This window comes from Pistacia vera, unplaced genomic scaffold, assembly GCF_008641045.1.
Source record: "Pistacia vera cultivar Batoury unplaced genomic scaffold, PisVer_v2 Contig277, whole genome shotgun sequence".
Taxonomy (NCBI): Eukaryota; Viridiplantae; Streptophyta; class Magnoliopsida; order Sapindales; family Anacardiaceae; genus Pistacia; species Pistacia vera.
In genome coordinates this window covers 1,076,344-1,090,788 of record NW_022196087.1, presented here as the reverse complement: position 1 = coordinate 1,090,788, position 14,445 = coordinate 1,076,344, and positions in this window count along the sequence as shown.

Genomic DNA, 14,445 nt, shown 5'->3' with positions numbered 1-14,445 from the left:
GGTGATTTGTGGTCTCCACCTGATAGTTATGAAAACCGGGTAGATGCTTTGTGATCCCCACTCGGTAGTCACTAAGAGCGGGTTGGTGCTGTGTGAACTCCACCCGATAGTCATGAAGAGTGAGATGGTGTTGTGTGAACGCCATCCAACCGTGCCTCCGGTCAGAAGAGGCAGTGACATACATCAGAGAACTTATAGAGAAAAGTATGAGAAACAGAAACAGAAAGAAAACTGAAATGAGAAAAGGTCACGAGTAGTGGGAGCTTTGTGATCTTCCGGTCGTGCCTCCGATAAGATGGGGCCATGACATATGAGTGAGTAAAAGTCACGCAGAGCGGGCTTGAGTTCCCGGCCGTGCCTCCGGTGAGATGAGGCCGTGACATTCAAATGAGAAAGAACAGAGAGAGAAAAGTATAAGTCACGAAGAGTGGAGCGAGTTCCAACCGTGCCTCCGGTAAGATGGGGCTGTGACATTTAAGAAACAGTTGATAGAAAAAGAGCTATGTGGAAGAGAAACAGAGATAACGAGAGAGTATTATAAGGAAAAGAATTAAGAGAAAGAGTTACGGGAATAGATTAGTAGAGGATTTACTTACTAAGCCTTTTGTGCTCACCCCGTCATTTTCCTTTATGGTTGCAGGTTCTAGGTAAGGATGCAGTTGGATGGGCGTCGGCAAGTGAAGAGAAATAGTTACACTGTCCACCCTGTTTTTGAGAGCTTTTGTATATATAATACTTTATATTTGTGTAAAGTATATGTATATTTAATAAAAGAAAAATTTGGGCCCCTCTATTTATGTTATAATACATGTATTTTATTATATGCATTTTCTGAGTATATGAGTAGAAAGCAGCTGTTACAGAAACTTCTGTGCTAATTCATTCCAAGTTGTGATTATCCCTGGTGGTAGTGCCTTTAACCATCCCTTTGCTTTATCCCTCAATGAAAAAGGGAACAATCTCAATCTAATGGCATCATTTGACACTCCGTTGGATTTGAAGGTATCACAAATCTGTAAAAAAATTGTAATGTGCAGATTTGGACCTTCGTTCAAATCTCCCTTAAACTGTACCAACTACTGGATCATCTGGATGATTGCCGGCTTTATTTCGAAAGTGTTGGCTTGTACTGCTGGTCTAGTAATACTTGACCCACTGCCATCCACCGTGGGAACTGAGAATTCCCTTAATGTTCTATTTTCTGCCATCTCAACAACTATGGCCTCTCGTTCTCTTCTCTCTCTGTTAAGTCTTCTTATGGTTCTTTCAATCTCTGGATCTACAGGAACCACTGGCTGACGTCTCACTCTTCGTATAAACTACACAGAACGAGAGAAAACATGATATCACTAGCTAACAGAAAATAACAACAAAAAGTAACTGATAACAATTAAAACAAAAATAAAACTCCAATCCAGTAAACTCAAGAAAATTTCAATGTTAAAAAAAAAAAAATCAATCCCTGGCAATGGTGCCAAAAACTGTTGGGATTCATACATTTTGGACATAGAAATGGTGTAACATGGATGAACAAGATGATGGATGCAAGGTAGAACACAAACAAAACACATAAGCTCAAAAAACTTCAAGGTAAGGATGGAATATTACCTACTCCTTCGCTATTCAACTCTTGAATCTTCTTTCTTGGAATCATAGTTCTTCAAGTGAAGTTGAAGAATCTCAAAATGTTGTAACAACTACTGAAAACTAGTACAATGCATGCATAATTACAATATAAAATTGGGCCCAAAAATTTTCTTTTCATTATAATTCATATGTCTTTTATACACAAAGAGCACTGTTTACAAAAATGCAACAGGCCCTCAACATATCCTCGAGCACCTGATTCGTTCTCTTGGTCTGGCCATCTGTCTGAGGATGATAGGCAGTACTGAATGCTAAACGGGTACCCAAACTCCTCTGTAAACTTGTCCAGAAGGCTGAAACAAATCTGGAATCTCTATCTGATACTATAGTCTTGGGCACACCATGCAATCTGACTATCTCCTTGAGGTAAATCTGAGCCAACTGATCTGTAGTGGTACTTTCCTTTACTGGGAGGAAATGGGCTGACTTGGTTAATCTATCCACAATCACCCATATAGCATTACATCCTTTCTGCACTCTGGGGAGACCCGTGATAAAATCCATTGAAATGCTCTCCCATTTCCACTCTGGAATACTCAATGGTTGAAGCAACCCTGACGGCCGTTGATGTTCTGCTTTCACCTGCTGACAAGTTAGACATTTAGCCACAAACTCTGCGATGTCTTTCTTCATACCTGACCACCAATAGCCTTTCTTTACATCCTGATACATCTTGGTTGCTCCCGGATGAGCGGTGTACGGTGTGTCATGAGCCTCCATAAGAATTTTCTGTTTCAACTCCTCATTTGGAGGAATGCACAACCGATTTCTGAAATAGAGGACACCATCTCTCACAAAGAACTCTGCTGTCTTGCCCTCAAGCACTTGCTGAACTGTTTTCTGACACCACTCATCGGCCACTTGCTTTTCTCTAATTTCCTCTAGTAAAGAAGACTGTACCTCTAGGCTGGCAATTCTTCCCGGAACCACTTCAATCTGCTCCTTAGACAATTCTTCTATTAACTCTTTCTGTCTGGTAAGCCGGAAAACATGGGCTTTTCTACTCAAGGCATCGGCTACTACATTGGCTTTCCCTGGTTGGTACTTGATCTCACAATCATAATCCTTGACCAGCTCTAACCACCTTCTCTGCCTCATATTCAACTCCTTTTGAGTGAAGAAGTACTTTAAACTCTTATGATCGGTGTAGATATTACTCTTCACACCATAAAGGTAATGCCTCCAAATCTTTAAGGCAAAGACCACGGCTGCTAATTCTAAGTCATGCGTAGGGTATCTGGTCTCGTACTCTTTCAATTGACGAGAAGCATAAGCTATAACCCTACCTAACTGCATCAGCACGGCGCCAAGTCCCTGCAGAGAGGCGTCTGTATAAATGTCATAATCTACACCCTCCTGCGGTAACACTAGTACAGGAGCTGATGTTAACCTCTTCTTCAACTCTTGAAAGCTTTCTTCACATGCTGCTGACCAGACAAAAGGAGTTTTCTGTTTGGTAAGAGCTGTCAACGGTTTAGCCAACTGGGCGAATCCCGCTACAAATCGCCGGTAGTAACCTGCTAAGCCTAAGAAACTCCTGATTTCTTTCACTGTTCTCGGCTTCTGCCATTCCAGGATTGCCTGCACTTTACTCGGATCTACCGAAATCCCTTCCTTCGACACGGTATGACCCAGGAATATCACTTGATTCAGCCAAAACTCACACTTGGAAAATTTAGCACACAACTTCTTTTCTCTCAGCCGTTGCAATACTAATCCCAAGTGTTTCTCATGTTCTTCTCTTGACTTTGAGTAAATCAGAATGTCGTCGATGAAGACAACAATGAACTGATCCAAGTACTCATGAAATACCCTGTTCATCAAGTCCATAAAAACTGCTGGGGCATTAGTCAAGCCAAAAGGCATCACTACAAATTCATAATGCCCATATCTGGTACGAAAGGCAGTTTTAGCCACATCTTGCTCAGCCACTCTTACCTGATGATACCCGGACCTCAAATCAATTTTGGAGAACACTGCCGCTCCTTTCAACTGATCAAAAAGGTCATCTATCCGGGGTAGCGGGTACTTATTCTTCACTGTAACTTTATTCAACTCCCTATAATCAATACACATCCTTAGTGATCCATCCTTCTTTTTCACAAACAGGATTGGAGCTCCCCAAGGAGAATGACTTGGTCGGATAAAGCCTTTATCTAAAAGCTCTTGGAGTTGCTTCTTTAATTCTTGGAGCTCAGCTGGGGCCATTCGATAAGGGGCTTTAGATATTGGTGCTGTCCCTGGTGCTAGTTCGATACTAAATTCTACCTCCCTCTCTGGAGGCAAACCCGGTAACTCTTCCGGAAACACATCTAGAAAGTCTCGAACTACTGGCACCCTCTGAATCTCTAACTGTGGAACATCACCACTCTGCACTACATGGGCAATATATCCCGAACACCCCTTTCTCAACATCTTCCTGGCTTTCACACTACTAATCAGCATGCTCAACTGATGGCCTTCTCCAAAACTAAACTTATCTCCACTATCGAGGTTAAACCTCGCCTTCTTTTTCCGACAGTCAATCTCTACTCCATATCTCCCTAGGAAGTCCATGCCCAGAATCACATCAAAATCGGGCATATCAAAAACTATTAAGTCAACGGTTAACTCTCTACCCTGGATCACTAAGGACTCTCTTAACAAAATCTCTTGAGTCACAACACTAACCCCATCGGGTAGTTCTATCTTAATGGGTTGAGTCGCTCTAGTAGGTTTCAAACCTAATCTCTCAAGCATCCCATAAGATATGAACGAATGAGTAGCACCTGAATCAATTAAAGCATATAAAGGGACTGCATGAAATAATAACTGACCAGTAACGGCTGATGGACTGGCCTCTGCTTCCCCCTGTGCCACAGTAAAAACTCTGGCATTCGCCGTACCTCCTGAACCCTGAGTGGTTGGTGGAAGAGGAGCTTTACAATCTCTCATCATGTGCCCTGGCTGTCAGCACCTATAACACACTCTCTGATCCCTCAGACATTCTCCGGGGTGATTCTTCCCGCATTTAGGGCAAGGAGGAAACCCTACCGTCCGGGGTCGCTTATTCTTCCACTCTTTTCTATTCTGTCTATACTGGAACTTCTTTTTCTGATTCTTCATGTCTTTACCTTTTACACCCTCATGCTTCTCTCTCTAGGGAGCGGAGGGTAGCTCCTTTGGTCCTCCTGTCGAGGATCATACGGGGAAGATTTTATTCTCAAAAATCTCCGCCTTCATTGCCCGCCTCAAAGCCTCACTATAATTTCGAGGAGGGTTGGAGCTTGTCATTATATCTCGGGCTATCTCTGGCTTTAATCCATGCACAAACTTATCCCTTCTCAAGGCCGGAGTGCTAACTATTCCAGGTGCAAACCTTGCAAGAGAGTTGAATTTCACCGAGTACTCTTTCACAGCGCTAGTCCCTTGCTGTAAACTGATAAATTCTTGGACCTTCTCATGAACTTGGTCCTTTGTTCTATACTCGGCCTCAAACTCTTGCCTGAACTCTTCCCAGGTCATTACTGTCACATCATGAGTTTCTTTCATTAATTCCCACCAAATTCGGGCATCACCCCAAAACAAGAAACTCGCATACCGGATCTTCTCCCGGTCTGACATGGGAAATAAACCCGCGGCTCGTTCTGCTGACCCAAGCCACTCTTCTACTATTACTGGATCTGTAGTCCCCTTAAACTCTGAGGGTTGATGTTGACTGGAAAGACCATAAATCGGTTCAACTCTGCTCTGTACTGAGGGAGGTACCGGTTGTCCTCTTTCGACATGTGTAACTGGCGGTACCTGAACAGGGGATACAACTCTCCCCTGAGTTTCTACCATAACTTGCTGAATAATTCCCCGGATTCTAGCTTCATCCAAGGGAGGGGGCGCAGACTCAGGTGGGTTAGAAGGTTCTCCTTCATTCACCACACCCTTACCGCGATTTCGATAACTACGCCTCATCTACAAAATAATCACACTAATGAACTCAAGAAACAATTACTGTAAGGAAAGAATTACTCACACAGTCGGTTATAGGACGTCGTGGCGATGAGAATAGTACACTGTTCAATCCCAAAATCTTTGCTCTGATACCAAAANACACTCTTTCCCATTTTGCCCTTACTCTTTCTTGAAAATTCCACCTTTATCAAACTCACCCCCATTTAACACTATTCTCCATGAAATTTCCTTACATTTTACTCCCCACTTTTCCTGCTAATTAGGGGTAGAATGATCATTTTACCCCTATGAAGAATTCTCTAGAAAACTCAAGGAACTTTTCTGCCGTCCTGTCGCCGCGGCGAAGAACTTCCTGTCGCCCCGACGAAACATTCCAGAACCGACACCGCCAACACAGAACCAACGTCGCCGCGGCGAAGCGTCTTCCTCGCCCCGGCGAAGGCTGTAACTCCAAAATCCGCCAAGTCTTGATCAATTCCATGATACACACTCAATCAAACCCAAAACATCAACTTAACCAAAAGCCAACCAAACAACATGAGCAATATACAAACTCATTTAGGGGCAATTCAGTAATCCTTTAGGCCATACCATAAACAATGGCTACGTATTTCAAGTGGGGTGTTACATTACCCTTGCCTTTGAAGGAATTCTTGTAGCAATCTCTGGAAGTTTTGAGGTCGCCCTTGATCCCTCGTACCCCCTACTTGGCTGGAAACCTGATCGTCTGGTGGAAGGTAGATGGGACTGCCCATATGTCGTGGATCCAAGGTCGGCCCAAGATGACGTTGTATGGTGAGGGGCAGTCGATTACTAGAAAAACGGTTTATTTGTTCACTCCACCAGCGTAGATAGGGAGGATGATCTCCTCGATAGTATACTTCTGCTTAGAGCTGAATCCAACTAGCAGCGTCGGCCACCTGTTGATATTTGCCTCTTCCAGTCCCATAGCCTTCACTGCTTCGAGGAATAGGATGTTTGCTGAAGAGCCTCTATCTACGAATACTCTTTTCACTAGGATGTTGGCGATCTGCAGGCAGACGACTAGAGCATCGTGATGAGGAATGGCCAAGGTGACTGGCTCGTCATCTTCAAATTGAATTACCTGATAGGTATGTGACCGTGAGACCGGATGGATGGACTATACTTCATGGTTGTGGTTGGCTCGGGCATATCGCTTGGCTGATGAGTAACTTACCCCACTAATCTCTGATCCTCCGGAGATGAGCGAAAAAAATCCTTTTGGTGTAGGTTCTCGCGGAGGTGGTGATGGTTCTTTTGAACTTTTATGGCTAATGGTGTTCTTCCCCTTATCGGTTAGCAAATGTAACAACTGTTGAAAACTAGTACAATGCATGCATAATAACAATAGAAAATTGGGCCCAAAGTTTTCTTTTCATTATAAGTCATATGTCTTTTTATACACAAATAGTATTGTTTACAAAAGATTCATTTTAAAAGACAAAACAGGGGAAACAGTGTAGCTATTGCTCCTCGCTTGCCGACGCCCCTCCGACTGCATCAACACCTAGATCCTGCATCCACAAAGGAAAATAACGGGGTGAGCACAAAATAATGCTCAGTCAGTAAAACCCTCTATCTGTCTGTCCTCGTATGTAACTCTTAATTCTTTCCTTATACTATTTCTGTTCCTACTAAACATCATGGCCTCATCTTACCGGAGGTATGGCCGGATGGCGTTCACACAGCACCATCTCACTCTTCATGACTATCGGGTGGAATTCACACAATACCAACCCGTTCTTAGTGACTACCGAGTGGGGATCACAAAGTACCAACTCGGTTTTCCTAACTATCGGGTGGAGACCACCTAGCACCTACCCGTTTCTCACGACTTTTGGGTAACGATCACCAAGCATTAACCCGTCTCGAGTCACTGTCGGGTGATGGTCACAAAGCATCAACCCACTTCTACTAAAGGACGGACGATGATCACAAAGCATCAGCCCACTCATCTAATAACTAACTGGGTGGGGATCACAAAGCATCCACCCGTTTCTACTACTTATCGGGTGACGATCACAAAGCATCGACCCATCTCTAAGGGCTATTCGGGTGGTGATCACAAAGCATCAACCCGATTCCCATAACTGTCGGGTGATGATCACAAAGCATCAACCCATCACTTTACTCTTCTAATCCACTCTATTCTAGCATTTTCATTCTCTCTACCCTTAGAGTAGTTGTATTCACCAAGCTCTCTACTCATAGAGTAATTGCATACACAAAGTTTCCTACTCTTTCTTAGGCCACTTTTCAATGCATATAATAATGCATATGGATGTTCATCTCCACTAATGCACTTATGAAATGCCAACATGCAATTGTTGCAAGAATTAAGGTTCACTACTCAACTCAACCTCTACTAGCATTTCATCAAACAACTCAAGTGCATCATAAACTCTACTATAGCAATGATTCTAAATCTTTCTCTAACTACCAAATGGGGAGAAACCCTTCACATAACCATAAAACCTGTCAAAGAAAGCACTTCCAAAAAGGAGATCCATAACACCCCTTCAATTCCACTCAAACTACCTTTTCAACCCAACACTCATTTCTCATATTGCAAGTGATACATTCACAAGGCATAGAAATCTCTATTTAAGCCTCCATACATGGCATATCACATGTATATCACATACATACATCATTTCTATCAAACCCTAATCAAGAAAATTCTTAAATCTCAACTTGGGTGGGATTTACTTACCTTGTTATAGAGAGACTTCACCAACTCTTCCTTTCACTTGGTTTGCTTGACTTTTTCTCTACTCTTAACCAAAGAACAAAAACCCTCAACTTCAATATAAACTAAAACTCACAAGTTTCACAACTAAAGTAGAAATCCATACCTTAGGAAGCCTTAGGTTGATTTTCTACCCCAAATCACTTCAAAAACCCCTTGGAACTCCTTGATCAAAGAAAGAGAAATTGAGAGGAACAAGAATGGAGAGTTGCGTTTTTGGAGAAGAAGAATGAGGGTTTTGCTAACTCTTATTCCTTTTAATAAATTTATACCAAAGCTTCCCATTTTGCCCTTACTCTTCTTTGGAATTCCATCTATATCCTTTGGTTCATTACAAACTCACCCCCATATCAACATTTCTCCATGAAAAACCTTACAATTCTCTCCACTTTTCCTGCTAATTAGGGGTAGAATGTCAAATAGCCCTTAGGAAGAAAATATCTAAAACTTAACAAACATTTTAATCGCCTGTCGCCGCGGCGAGGAAACTTCTGTCGCCGCGGAAAACTGTCCAGCAGCTTCCCTGTGGCTCAACACCTCTTCGCCGCGGCGAAGATTCTTCTTCGCCCCGGCGAAGACTGAAACACTACTTCTTCTATTTCCACCAATTTCAGGCAAGCACTCAAACAAACAATATTGCCAAAAACCATCAAATAAAGTGAAAGAAGAACAACAACTATCCCTCAGTGGGGCGTTACAATTCTTCCCCCCTAAAAAAGAATTTCGTCCCCGAAATTCATACAAATAACTCTGGGAAGCGATTCTACATTCCGTTCTACCTCCCAAGTGGCCTCTTCCACTTTGTGTTCCTCCAAAGGATCTTCACTAGTGGAACACTCTGTTCCGAAGTTCTTTAACACCCTTCGATCTAAAATCTGACTGGACGTTCTTCATATACTAGATTCTCTATTACTTCAACGTTCTCTACACTTAGTGTGGGAGGGATCACTTACATATTTCCCTAGCATCGAGACATGGAAGACATCATGCACCCTGTCCAGGCTGGTGTAGTGCAAATCTGTAGGCACCCTTTCCTACTCGTTGCAAGATCTCAAATGGACCTATATATCTCGGTGCTAACTTCCTTTTGCTTCTGAGACGCATTACTCGCTTGTAGGGGAAACTTTCAGAAACACTTTGTCGCCCACTTGGAATTCTACCTCTTTCCTTTTCAAGTCGGCATAACTCTCTGTCTATCTTGGGCTTGTTTCATTCTATTTTGATCAACTTCACATCTTCTACTAGTTTCTGTTCATCTCGGCCCAAGAACGGTACTCAACTCATCTTTTTCGCCTATTCATCCCAGGTAGCGGAGACCTACACCGTCTACCATACAAAGCCTCGTAAGGTGCCATTCATTGTAGACTGATATGTTGTTGGCAAATTCCACCAAGGTAACATCTCATGCCAGGATACTCTATAATCCATGCAACAAGCTCTCACATATCCTCGAGTACCTGATTCGTTCTCTCGGTTTGGCCATCTGTCTGCGGATGATAGGCAATACTGAATGCTAAATGGGTACCCAAACTCCTCTGTAAACTTGTCCAGAAGGCTGAAACAAATCTGGAATCTCTATCGGACACATAGTCTTGGGCACACCATGCAATCTGACTATCTCCTTGAGGTAAATCGAGCCAACTGATCTGTAGTGGTACTTTCTTTACGGGGAGAAAATGGGCTGACTTGGTTAACCTATCCACAATCACCCATATAGCATTACACCCTTTTTGTACCCTAGGGAGACCCGTGATAAAATCCATCGAAATGCTCTCCCATTTCCCTTCCGGAATACTCAATGGTTGAAGCAACCCTGACGGCCGTGATGTTCCACTTTCACCTGCTGACAAGTTGACATTAGCCACAAACTCTGCGATGACTTTTCTTCATACCTGACCACCAATAGCCTTTCTTTACATCTTGATACATCTTGGTTGCTCCCGGATGAGTGGTGTACGTTGTGTCATGAGCCTCCATAAGAATTTTCTGTTTCAACTCCTCATTTGGAGAATGCATAACCGATTTCTGAAATAGAGGACACCATCTCTCACAAGAACTCTGTTGTCTTGCCCTCAAGCACTTGCTGAACTGTTTTCTGACACCACTCATTAGCCATTTGCTTTTCTCTAATTTCCTCTATAAGAAGACTGTACCCTATAGACTGGCAATTCTTCCCGGAACCACTTCAATCTGCTCCTTAAACATTCTTTTATTAACTATTTCTGCCTGGTAAGCAAAAACATGGGCCTTTCTACCAAGGCATCGGCTACTACATTGGCTTTCCCTGGTTGTACTTGATCTCACAATCATAATCCTTAACCAGTTCTAACCACCTCCTCTGCCTCATATTCAACTCCTTTTGAGTGAAGAATACTTTAAACTCTTATGATCGGTGTAGATATTACTCTCACCACCATAGGTAGTGCCTCCATATCTTTAAGGCAAAGACCACGGCTGCTAATTCTAAGTCATGCGTAGGTATCTGTCTCGTACCTTTTCAATTGACAGAAGCATAAGCTATAACCCTACCTAACTGCATCAACACAGCGCCAAGTCCCGCAAAGAGGCATCTGTATAATATCATAATCTACACCCTCCTGCGGTAACCACTAGTACAGGAGCTGATTTACCTCTTCTTCAACTCTTGAAAGCTTTCTTCACATGCTGCTGACCAGACAAAAGGAGTTTTCTGTTTGTAAGGCTGTCAACGGTTTACCAACTGGGCAATCCCGCACAAATCGCCTGTAGTACCTGCTAAGCCTAAGAAACCTGATTTCTTTCACTGTTTCTCGGTTCTCTGCCATTCCAGGATTGCCTGCACTTTACTCGGATCTACCGAAATCCCTTCCTTCGACACGGTAGACCCAGGAATATCACTGGTTAAGCCAAAACTCACACTTAGAAAATTTAGCACACACTTCTTTTCTCTCAGCCGTTGCAATACTAATCTCAAGTGCTTCTCATGTTCTTCTCTTGATTTTAGTAAATCAAATGTCGTCGTGAAGACAACAATGAACTGATCCAAATACTCACGGAATACCCGTTCATCAAGTCCATAAAAACTGCTGGGCATTAGTCAAGCCAAAAGGCATCACAACAAATTCATAATGCCATATCTTGTACAAAGGCAGTCTTAGCCACATCTTGCTCAACCACTCTTACCTGATGATACCCGGACCTCAAATCAATTTTGGAGAACACTGTCGCTCCTTTCAATTGATCAAAAAGGTCATCTATCCGGGGTAGCGGGTACTTATTCTTCACTGTAACTTTATTCAACTCCCTATAATCATGCACATCCTTAGTGATCCATCCTTCTTTTTCACAAACAGGATTGGAGCTCCCAAGGAGAATGACTCGGTCGGATAAAGCCTTTATCTAAAAGCTCTTGGAGTTGCTTCTTAATTCTTGGAGCTCAGCTGGGGCCATTCGATAGGGGCTTAGATATTGGTGCTGTCCCTGGTGCTAGTTCGATACTAAATTCTCCCTCCCTCTCTTAAGGCAAACCCGTAACTCTTCCGGAAACACATCTAGAAGTCTCGAACACTGGCACCCTCTAAATCTCAACACTGTGGAACATCACCACTCTGCACTACATGGGCAATATATCCCAACACCCCTTTCTCAACATCTTCCTGGCTTTCACATTACTAATCACATGCTCAACTGATGGCCTTCTCCAAAACTAAACTTATCTCCACTATCGAGATTAAATCTCGCCTTCTTTTTCCGACAGTCAATCTCTACTCCATATCTTCTTAGGAATCCATGCCCAAAACACATCAAAGTCGGGCATTCAAAAACTATTAAGTCAACTGTTATTCTCTACCCTGGATCGCTAAGGACTCTTTTAACAAAATCTCTTGATTCAAAACACTAACCCCATCGGGTAGCTCTATCTTAATGGGTTGTCGCTCAGTAGGTTTCAAACCTAATCTCTCAAGCATCCCATAAGATATGAACAATGAGTAGCGCCTGAATCAATTAAAGCATAGAGGAACTGAATGAATAATAACTGACCAGTAACGGCTGATGGACTGGCCTCTGCTTCACCCTGTGCCACAGTAAAAACTCTGGCATTCGCCGTACCTCCTGAACCCTGAGTGGTTGGTGGAAGAGGAGCTTTACAATCTCTCATCATGTGCCCTGGCTGTCGGCACCTATAACACACTCTCTGATCCCTCAGACATTCTCCGGGTGTTCTTCCCGCATTTAGGCAAGGAGGAAACCACCGTCCGGGTCGCTTATTCTTCCACTCTTTTCTATTCTGTCTATACTGGAACTTCTTTTCTGATTCTTCATGTCTTTACCTTTTCAACCCTCATGCTTCTCTCTCTAGGGAGCGAGTTACTCCTTTGGTCCTCCGTCAGGATCTTACGGGAAGATTTTATTCTCAAAAATCTCCGCCTTCATTGCCCGCCTCAAAGCCTCACTATAATTTCGAGGAGGGTGAGGCTTGTCTTATATCTCGGCTATCTCTGGCTTTATCCATGCACAAACTTATCCCTCTCAAGGCCGGAGTGCTAACTATTCCAGTGCAAACCTTGCAAGAGTTGAATTTCACCGAGTACTCTTTCACAGCTCGTCCCTTGCTGAAACTGATAATTCTTGGACCTTCTCATGAACTTGGTCCTTTGTTCTATACTCGGCCTCAAACTCTTGCCTGAACTCTTCCAGGTCATTACTGTCCATCTGAGTTTCTTTCATTAATTCCCACCAAATTCGGGCATCACCCCAAACAAGAAACTCGCTACCGGATCTTCTCCCGGTCTGACATGGAAATAAACCCCCTCGTTCTGCTGACCCAAGCCACTCTTCTACTATTACTGGATCTGTATCCCCTTAAACTCTGAGGGTTGATGTTGACTGGAAAGACCATAAATCGGTTCAACCTGCTCTGTACTGAGGGAGTGTACCGGTTGTCCTCTTTCGACATGTGTACTGGCGGTACCTGAACGGGGGTTTCAACTCTCCCCTGAGTTCTGCCATAACTTGCTGTATAATTCCCCGGTTCTAGCTTCTCCAAGGAGGGGGCGCAGACTCCGTGGGTTAGAAGGTTCTCCTTCATTCACCACACCCTTACCGCGATTTCGATAACTACGCCTCATCTACAAAATAATCACACTAATGAACTCAAGAAACAATTACTGTAAGGAAAGAATTACCACACAGTCGGTTATAGGACGTCGTGGCGATGAGATATAACACTGTTCAATCCCAATCTTGCTCTGATACCAAAATGTAACAACTGCTGAAACCTAGTACAATGCATGCATAATAACCATAGAAAATTGGGCCCAAGATTTTTTCATTATAAGTCATATGTCTTTTATACACAAAGAGTACTGTTTACAAAAATTCATTTTAAAAGACAAAACAGAACAGTGTAGCTATTGCTCCTCGCTTGTCGACGCCCCTCCGACTGCATCAACACCTAGATCCTGCATCCACAAGGAAAATAACGGGGTGAGCACAAAATAGCTCAGTCAGTAAAACCCTCTATCTGTCTTTCCTCGTATGTAACTCTAATTCTTTCCTTACTATTTCTGTTCCTACTAAACATCATGGCCTCATCTTACCGGAGGTATGGCCGGATGGCGTTCACACAGCACCATCTCACTCTTCATGACTATCGGGTGGAATTCACACAATACCAACCCGTTCTTAGTGACACCGAGTGGGGATCACAAAGTACCACTCGGTTTTCCTAACTATCGGTGGAGACCACCTAGCACCTACCCGTTTCTCACGACTTTTGGTAACGATCACCAAGCATTAACCCGTCTCGAGTCACTGTCGTGATGGTCACAAAGCATCACCCACTTCACTAAAGGACGGACGATGATCACAAAGCATCAGCCCACTCATCTAATAACTAACTGGGTGGGGATCACAAAGCATCCACCCGTTTCTACTACTTATCGGTGACGACACAAAGCATCGACCCATCTCTAAGGCTATTCGGGTGGTGATCACAAAGCATCAACCCGATTCCCATAACTGTCGGGTGATGATCACAAAGCATCAACCCATCACTTTACTCTTCTAATCCACTCTATTCTAGCATTTTCATTCTCTCTACC